Source organism: Rhinopithecus bieti, unplaced genomic scaffold (assembly GCF_001698545.2).
Source record: "Rhinopithecus bieti isolate Rb0 unplaced genomic scaffold, ASM169854v2 scaffold_2077, whole genome shotgun sequence".
NCBI lineage: Eukaryota > Metazoa > Chordata > Mammalia > Primates > Cercopithecidae > Rhinopithecus > Rhinopithecus bieti.
In genome coordinates this window covers 1,764,151-1,774,351 of record NW_016803882.1, presented here as the reverse complement: position 1 = coordinate 1,774,351, position 10,201 = coordinate 1,764,151, and the positions used below count along the sequence as shown (strand labels likewise).

Here is a 10,201-nt window from a genome sequence, read left to right as displayed (position 1 = left end):
TCCTTCTTGCAGAGCGCCTGAAGCAAGGTAGCCAAGGGATAATTTGTTAATTGAATGCCTACCTTCCCCCTTCCTGCCCTCCCCTGCAAAAGCACATTTTGTTTATCTTTTGGTTTCTTCCTCTGCGGGAGCTTTAAGCCTGAAAGTGAAGTTCCCAGTTACAAATATGTCTTTTTCCTAATAGTGGCTCTGGCTAAAAGAGATTCCTGATAACATTAAGGAAAAAGAAAAAAAAAAAGGAGGAAAAAGGAAGAAAAAATAGTTCTTATGCACCTGATTAGTATGCCTTCCTCAGAATTATCTTAGACCAGTGGATCTCAAACTTATCTTACATCAGAATCACCTGGAGAATTTGTCAAACCACAGATTTCTGGGCCCAGCCTCCAGATTCAGTAGATTTAGGATGAAGCCAGAGGGTTTGCATTGCCAACAGGTTCCCAGGTTGTGCTGATGCTGCTGGTCTAGGGACCACAGTTTGAGAACCACTTCCCCTAGTTGACTAGACCAGAAATACAGGTAATTTCATGATGTGCTTGTTAGGTGTCCCCCAGCTTGCGTAGCCAGTGATCTATAATTAGGAAGTATAGGACATGCCGAGGTGACAAACTTTGTCAGTAGTGGTTTTTTCTAGCTCTGTGCCTTTCCATATTCCAGAAGTTAAAGATCTTCTCTTTGAACATAAGACTTTTTTCAGACTTTGAAAACTTACTCAAACTTACTTGTCTAAATAATTGAGTTTGAGTGGAATAGATTTTTACCCAACTCTTGCCACACTGATTACTTCATTTCTCTGCTTCTGTTTCTTTTATTTCAAGCTTAATTTTCCAGTATTATTATATACTCAAACATACGTTGCTTGAGTTGATATTGTTTATCTGTTTTCTATCCTCCCGTACAATTTTCTGAAGAATGGGAAATGGGCATTTCTTCTGGTTTTTTTCCTCACAGCTAAACACAGTTGTTACAGACTTGACTCCTTGTCACTTGAATTCTTATTATGAAACACATCTTTAGCATCTCCTGAAACAGATTAAAAAGAGATGAAACTTAGGCTTTTTTCCAAACTCTTTTGTAAGCCTTTTTTTTCTTGCTAAACAAGTAGTTTTAAGGAAAATTGAAATATTAATCAATACAGATTTCTTGTATTTAATAGGAACTTTAGTTAAATATTTTCAACCATACCTATGCAAACACTATATTCCTGTGCAGATTAATCTCCTGCAGATTAAATTGATAGTTACTCTACTGGATAGCTTCTGGTAGAGAAAAAAACTATTGAAGACCATTTTGGTTTTTCTTTTCCTTTTTTGTTTGTTTGTTTGATTTGAGACAGTCTTTTGTTCTGTCAGCCAGGCTGGAGTGCAGTGGCGCAGACACAGGTAATTGCAGCCTTGACTTCCCAGGCTCAAGTTATCCTCACACCTCAGCCTCCTGAGTAGCTGTGACTACAGGCACGCCTGGCTAATTTTTTAATTTTTTGGTCCCACTATGTTGCCCAAGCTGGTCTTGAACTCCTGACCTCAAGCAAGCCTCCTGCCTTGGCCTCCCAAAGTGCTGAGATTACAGGTATGAGCCACCATGCCCAGCACTAGTTTTTCTTTTTGTGGAATATCACCCATGTATTATAGAAAGATTTACCAAATTAGTACCTTCTTTGTTAAAACCTGTGGTTGGTGTGGCTCTGTAATTTGTGTCCTGTAGCCAACTTTTCTTTTTCCTATTGCAGGGATTTTGTTTGCCACTCTTTTGCCATTCCAGAAAGTCTGGAACAGCTCCATGCGAGTGTCTTTGTGTTGATATCCTCCCTTGAGAACTTTCATGATCAGATTAAAAGACAATTGGTAACATCCTCAAGCCACATTTCTTTTCTTATACATGACAGTTGTGTTAACTTACAAGTTTGCTTCAGATTCTTATTAATGTACTAACTTAAAAACTATCTTTCAACTTACTATAATTACTATCTTTCAACTTACTATAATTACTTACTATAATTACTTACTTACTATAACTATCTTTCAACTTACTATAATTACAATAGACATAGAAATGTCGTTAGTCATCAGTTTTCATATTACCCATGTAATTGTTGTAAATATTTCATGTTATTACTGATATCCTTATGTGAATGCTGGTGAGAGAGATGGACCATCACTGTCATAGTACTGAGAATTTCTGGTTCCCAAATTATTTGGCATTTTATTTTTATATGCCAGTCTCTCATTTTAATTACCCTGATATTGCATGGTTATATTTGTCCTTGATTGTTTCTTTTTATTCTCTATGTTTACTTCTTTGGGTCTCTTAGACAGTGACACTTAATTAAAGCACTTGAGTAAAATATGCACCAACTAGTAAGTCAGTAAAGGTTAAGATGTTCTTTTATTTATATGATGAGTTCTAAAATATTTTCAAAGAGCAATCTACAGTGTCTACTTTAAATACCCTTTGACCTTTTTCTGGATGCTTAACTTAGAGAAAAGAAAAAAGATCTAGAATTTGGAGTAAATCTCAAATTTTGCTCAATGTTTCACCAATAAAAGTTATCTTTTCTTGAAAATGCATAGCATAGCATTTTAAATATATTAATTAGTACCATATAGAGATATACCTTATAATCAGTAGTATTATCTTGAAATCAAGAAATAAGTTAAAAGTTGTCTAGCTTCACAGGAACATGAAAGCTAATTATAATAGGTCATTAGGATTTGGACTAATTAGTTTTCTGTTGTCTCCATGGTGCATACAGTCAGAGTTAAGGTTTAAATGCCTCTAGAAAGAAACTTAAGAACTGAGTTGGGGCCAGGTGCGATGGCTTATGCCTGTAATCCCAGCACTTTGGGAGGCTGAGGCGGGCAGATCACTGGCGGTCAGGAGTTCCAGACATGGTGAAACCCCATCTCTACTAAAAATATAAAAATTAGCTGGGCATGGTGGCACATGCCTGTAATCCCAGCTGCTCGGGAGACTGAAGCAGGAGAATCGCTTGAACCCAGGAGGCAGAGGTTGCAGTGAGCCGAGATCATGCCACTGCACTCCAGGCTGGGTGACAGAGCGAGAGAGACTGTCTCACTCACACACACACACACAAAGAACGGAGTTTGAATAGTGCAGTGATTTAGATCCATAGTTAAGCATCAAGCCTGAACTTGAAAACCAACTTACCAGTTTGGTTACCTCAGATAAGTTTCTTAAACTTTCTGAGTCTGTTGTTCTCATCTGAGAATGAGAGCAATACCATCAATCTGTAAAGATAAAATGAGATATTATATATAAGCTACCTATACTGTGCGTAGTATGTATCATAACTACAGTGATTTACTAAAAATCAATGTTTTGTGCTGTATGTAAAAACACTAGAGCAAGCTCATCTGCTGCGTTACAGGTGGTTTTCCCAATTAGAACTGCGTAAGATTGGTGAGCTGACACTGGGACTCTGGGTAGCAGATGAGAATGTACTGAAGGGAAGAAAAAGAGAAAAGCTTATTGAGAAAAGAGGAGGGAAAGAAGAGGGAGGAAGGAAAAGGCATGAGAGAAGGAACTGAAATATGCAGAAAACAGACAGCTCCCTCCCCCAGAATGAAACAGGAGTGAAAGGGAGGCAGAAACCAGGAAGAAAAAAATGAATAGAGAGGACAATGAAGAGATAATTATTGGGCAGGGGGAGCTTCTAATCATAATTCTCTACATGTTTCTGTTTTTATTTTATTTTGTAGATATTCCCTTATCAGTTTTCATGTATGGACTGAGTAATGATCATAACTGTATGATGCTAGATACCACTGAAGAGTGGTAAGTATTTCAAATAATGGCTTTGTTACTGCTTTATTTATAACTTGATTTCTTTTAACTACTTTACAATTAACTTATAAATAATTTGGCAATAAAGAAGATAGATGAAGAGTGTCTTTTATCACACTTTGGAATACTTTAAAGTATGTAAATATTTATTCTTGATGATAATACTTATTGGGTACTGTCTTAATCTACTCGGGTCACTACAACATAATATAAACTGGGTAACTCATAAACAACGTAAATATATTTTTCACAGTTCTGGAAGCAGAGAAGTCCAAGATGAAGGTGCTGGCAGATTCAGTGTCTGGGATGATGGGTGCTTTCTCATAGGTGATGCATTTTCATTGTGTTTTTGCATGGTGGAAGGAGCTAGCTAGCTCCCTTGAGGGTCTTTAATTAAAGTATGCTAATCCCATTCATGAGGGTTACTGTTCTCAAGACTTAATCATCTCCAGAGGCCTCACCTCTTAATACCATCACTCTGATGTTTGGGCTTCAACGTGTGAGTGTCGGGGGCCACGAGCATTCAGACCATAGCAGGTATTTATTTTGTAAGGAAGTATACTTTGTGCTGGAGATAGAAAAATGGGTAAATTGTAGTACAGTACAGAATATTGTCCCGTACATAATTGACCTTAATTTAGGGTAAGTATTGCAACTTTCAATAACTAATTTGAAAGTCAAGCCAATATGCAAATATTGCTTAGAACATTTGTGGTATTCAAGGTTTGGAATTACTTTTTGAACCAATATGTAAGCAGGGCAAGAAAATGAGGCCCAGCTTAGTGACTCATGCCAGTAATCCCAGCACTTTGAGAGGCAGAGGCAGGAGGATTGCTTGAGGTGAGGAGTTTGAGACCAGCCTGTGCAACATAGCGAGACCTTATCTTTCAAAAAATAAAATAAAAATTAGCCTGGTGAGGTGGCATGTGCTTGCAATCCTAGCTACTTAGGAGACTGAGGCAGAAGGATCGCTGGAGCCCAGGAATTCAAGGTTACAATGAACTGTAATTGTACCACTGCACTCCAGCCTGGGTGAGATCTCAGAGTGAGATCTTGACTCTTAAAAGAGAATTAATTGCTTTTTAGATTATTAAAATTTTTATACTTTTAGTCAATAGTGGTATTGTCGCATTTAGTTACCCACATATTAATCTTATGGGTTTTAAATGATTTTGGTTGATTCTGAAGATGAAATTCACTCTCAGAGGACAGGAATTGAACCCACTATTGACATTTAAAAAGCAAAAATGCCATAGTCATGGAAGGAAATACTCTAGGCAAATAAATGTTCTAAGTAATTGGAAAGCTAGAGGAGGAATTGGGACTGTTCAACGTAATGAGGCTATCTAACTTTTAAGGCATCGGCTTGCATACAGTGTACAATTTCTTGCATACGCCTATATGTGGAACCACAGAGAAAATGTAGATAGAGCCTGAAAGTGGTAGGAAGAGGGGTGTTAGGAGGAGGCAAAACATTTTACAGTTTACAATACAGCTTTAAGTGTTACTGAAACACAAATGACCAAAGTAAAGCTTAGGAGCAGACATCTAGTGAGTGGCAGAATCAGGACAAGAAACCTACATCTGCTGACTTCTTGTACAGAATACTTTCTGTTATTTCGTAAATCCTTTCACAATTTTTTTTCAACCCGATTTTGTAAAGACAATTTGGAAGGGAAGTGAAAGGTTGGTTTGTTAAATCAAAAGGGTGTGAATTTCCTAGCCAGGTTATCTTTAGCTGCTTGTCACTGATTGACCCTGATCATTTTAGATACCCTCCCACCACCCCCCATATTTTAACTGGTCTCTATGATCAGTTCTAGACTTTTTTGCATTGGGGGTAAAATTGCTTTCAGTCTTAGAGTCTTCAAAACAAATCTGGAAGAGGCCTTATTTGTTAGCACTTCATAATATATTTGTTACTTTTATCCAGATACTAAGATTTTTATTCTCCTCAAATAGTTTAAATTACAACAGTTTTACTATAAATTTTTAAGGATTTAGAGATGTGTAGTGCAGTCTAATTGTGAGGCTTTCTTTTGATAGTGCATATCTTTCTGAGACAGTGGTCAATGTGGGCACTGATTCTAAGAAGCACACACGTTCTGCTTATCCAAATCTTTTAAACCTAAGTAAAACAAATATCAGCAGAATGGGGCATTCTTTTGGGAGTTATGTTGACTTTTTTTTTTAATTGTGTGGTTCTGATAGCGAGCCCAGGTAACTACTGGAATTATTATGTAGTTGCTGTGAGCCTTTGTCTCTGTATCACACTAATGCCCTCTAAGGAAGTAGACTGAATAGATGGTTCATCTTCTCCAACAGAATTTGTTAATGTCTTTCTAAAAGACTCAGATTTGGCAGTGGCAAAGTAAGCAAGATGAGTGAAAAGAAATGAAAAATGGCCTAAGTCCTAATAGCCATTTTAAATAAAATTAAAAACATGATAAAACTGCCATGCATTCTTTGCTCTTTTGCTTCTAGTTTTCTATTCATTTAATATAAAGAGGATGGAGATAACCCAGAAACACTCTTTTAAAATAACTTCTACCTCCTATGTATAAGATTGAGGGGAAATTTTAAAAAACCTTATGGGTCATTATTGTCTTGCATTTAGGCATTCCAGATGTTCTGCTCTTCTCCCAAGTTCCAAGGTACCAGTAGTCAAACTTCACATTAAAGGATTTGAGAAAAAATGAAAGATAGAACTCACAAGTCACTGTGATGAAATTGAACTTTCTTTAAATGTGTGTGTGTGGCTGGGCACAATGGCTCACACCTATAATCCCAGCACTTTGGGAGGCCAAGGTGGGTGGATCACGAGGTCAGGAGATTGAGATCATCCTGACCAACATGGTGAAACCCCGTCTCTATGAAAATACAAAAAATTAGCCAGGTGTGGTGGCGGATGTCTGTAGTCCCAGCTACTTGGGAGGCTGAGGCAGGGCAACCGCTTGAACCTGGGAGGCAGAGGTTGCAGTGAGCCGAGATCGTACCACTTGACTCCAGCATGGGGACGCAGTGAGACTCTGTCTGAAATTTAAAAAAAAAGGTATGTGTTCAAAAAGTGTTGACGTGTAAACCCTTGAATAATCTATACATTTACCTAATGGAATGTCACATAATGGCTTCATAGGTGTTGAGTCTGAGCTCCGTTTAAAAAAACAACAACAACAAAATAACTAATGCTTAACCAGATGCTCCTGCCTTAATTGGTAGAGAAAGGTCAGCAACATTCTTTAAGTCCAATAAGAGGATTATTAATAGATGGATTTTACTGGTAACCTCTTAGGGGCATCCTCTGACCCTTCAACAAAGCTTGGTTTCAGACTTCGAGTACATGAAAAGCAATGTGTTATTTAACTTTACCCCTTTGGTACCACTATCACCAATTCAACAGACATTTGTTGATGGTCATTTTTTTTTTTTTTTTTTTTTTTTTTTTTTTGCGACGGACTCTCGCTCTGTTGCCCAGGCTAGAGTGCAGTGGCACGATCTTGGCTCACTGTTGGCAGCCATTTTGTGCAAGGTTGACTTCTAAGTCATTATACTACATATATTTTTTTGATATGGGCCTTTTCCAGCTTACCATACAAATTATGCTCTTTTGATTATGCTCTTGCTGACTAAAGATCAGTTCAAACTAACCTATAGGAGATCTTCTAAAAATCCTCTGTCTTGGTGCATTTAGGCTGCTGTAACAAAATACCATAAACTGGGTAACTTATAGACAACAGAAATTTCTTTGTCACAGTTCTGGAGACTGGGGAGTCCAAGATCAAGGGGCTGCCAGATTTGGTAGCTGGTGAGGGACTGCTTGCTGGTCCACAGACAGCTGTCTTTTCCCTGCATCTTCATATGGTAGAAGCAGCGAGGGAGGTCTTTACAGTCTGTTTTGTAAGGGTACCTTCACGAAGGCACCACCTTTAATACCTCATCAGCTTCTAAAGGCCCCACTTCCCAATACCTTCACATTAGGCTTTTTCTTTATGTTTTTTTTTTTTTCTAACAGTTTGATAGTTTTAACTCTTATCTTTAGTCTTTGATCCATTTGCAGTTAATTTTTGTACATGGTTTAAAGTAAGAATCCAACTTCATTCTTTTGCACATGGATATCCAGTTTTCCAGCACTATTTGTTGCAGACTGTCCTTTCTCCCACTGAATGGTCTTGGCACCCTTGTGGAATATCATTTCACATATATGTGAAGGTTTATCTTGGAACTCTTTTTCCTATTTTATTGTTCTTAGGTGTCTGTCTTCATGCCTGTTCCAAGCTTTAAGGAATATGAGTTACGGAAATAGTGAACGAATTAATAATATATATAAATCATGTAGGAAGCCAGGTATTATAAGTAAACGATAACACACACACACACACACAAAATAGGAGAATCAGAGTTGAGACTTAAGACTTTGGAATTATCAAATACAGCGTTTTTTTAGAGACAGAGTTTTTTTTTTTTCCTTGCTACATTGCTACATTGCCCAGGCTGGAGTGCAGTCATAGCTCACTAGAGCTTTGAACTCATAGGCTCAAGCAATTCTACCACCACAACCTGCCACGTAGCAGGGAGTACAGGTGTAAACCATCACACTCAGTTTAAATACAATATATTTTTAAAGAAATGAGAAAGGCTTTAAAATGTGAGAAGCAGACTTTTTTAAAGAACCAAATATAACCCTTATTAATGGAAATAGTAATAATTAAAAACTCAATGGACCAGAAGCAGATTAGACCTAGCTGAAGAGAGTCAGTGAACCAGATGTTAGATATGAAGAAACATGATATTATTTTTAGATATGAAAGAGGGTTAAGAAACATGAAGAATAAGGTAGAAATTTGAACATAGGTAAATAGAAGTTCTGTACTAAGGAAATAGAATGATGTCACAGCAATATTTAACGATAAAGTTTCTGAGAATTTCACGTAATTGTTGAAAGATACCAAAAGTTAGATATAAGAAGTTCATCAAGTACTTAGCCTAGAACATCATGATTAAAATGCAGGACATAAGAGACAAAGAAGATACTAAAAGCTGCCAGAGGAAAAGATTGCTCATAAATGAATGACAATTATATTGGAGGTGATAACATCTTCAGAGTGCTGAGAGAAAGTAGCAGTCATTCTAGAATTTGTACCTAGGAAAATTAAGCCTGATGGCAGCATGTCTACTAAAAAATAGAATTTATCATATTAAACTGTAAAAGATTTAAAACATTCCCTTTAAAATCAAGGGCAAGATCAAGATACCTGCCATTATTACTTATATTCAACATTGTACTAGGTACAAGAAATAAATAGCATAAGAATCAGATGGGAAGACACAAAACCATAAGTCATTATACAGTCCATTATTCGTAGAGGATATGGCTGTAAATGAAGATAAATTATTAGAATTAATAAGAGCTTAACAAGGTTGCTGGGTAGCCAATATATAGAAATTGGTTTTGGAGAGTCATTTGCCTAGTGATTGAGTGCCACGCTGCCTAGCTTTGAATTCCAGATTCCACCCTTCCTAGCTTTGTGTCCTTGGACATACTATTTAACTTTCCTGCACTTTTGTTTTCTAATTTAAAATAAGGGTATCTGATAGGGATATTGTGAAGATTAAATGGATCAGTATATATCTAAAGCACTTAGAAAAGTATCTGGTACCTGGTAAGTGTTATACGTGTGTTAGCCATTTTTATTATCAGTATCAACATCATTTTAAACATAGTAGTGAATAAAATAACTTTTAAAGGTACTGTATATAGTAACGTAAAATTATAAAGTACTTTAGATTAAATACTTTAAAAGAATTGTAAAACCCTCAGGGAAAAAAGTTATAAAACTTTTGAAAGACATTAATGACCTGAATACCATGTTCACAGATAGGAAAGCTAATGTAACAACATGACTTATCTTAAGATTGATCACTAGGTTCAGTGAAGTTCCAGTTAAAATCTAAACAAAATTTATTCTTAGATAGGCCTAATTTAAAATGTGTATATAAGTGCAAAGAGGCTGTGGAAGAACAAGATTTGTTTTTTTTTTTTTCTTTCGGTTTTGCTAAAGCATGTATCAAGATTTGTTACAATATGGTGTTGATGCATGAATACAGAAAGACACCGATGAAACAGAGCACAGAGCCCAGAATTCATACATATGTAGAAAATGGGTTTATGTCAGAGATGGCATTACAGATAAGTAGGAATAGGAAAGGTTGTTTAAAACAAAATGCTAGCAGTTTGATATTCACATGGAAAACTTGAACTTTTATTTTTTACCATAGACAAAAAATGAATTTGAGGCAAAGTAAAGACTTAAAAGATAAAACTATGAAAGTTTTAGAAGAAAATATATGGGATATCTTTATGATCTTGGGAAGAGGTATTTTTTTTTTTTTTTTTTTTTTT

At 36.4% G+C, this 10,201-nt stretch overlaps 1 long non-coding RNA gene across 1 annotated transcript in view; it reads right to left on the bottom strand.

Annotated features, from left to right (window-relative positions):
- Positions 1–804: 804 nt before the first annotated feature.
- The window catches only part of LOC108518503 (uncharacterized), a 13,126-nt gene continuing 3,729 nt past the window's right edge, over positions 805–10,201 (bottom strand). Inside the window, exons 2-3 of the long non-coding RNA XR_001882380.1 lie at positions 3,166–3,245; positions 805–1,020 (exon numbers count right to left, since the gene is read on the bottom strand). This is a non-coding gene — a long non-coding RNA (uncharacterized LOC108518503). The remainder of the gene's footprint in view (positions 1,021–3,165; positions 3,246–10,201) is intronic.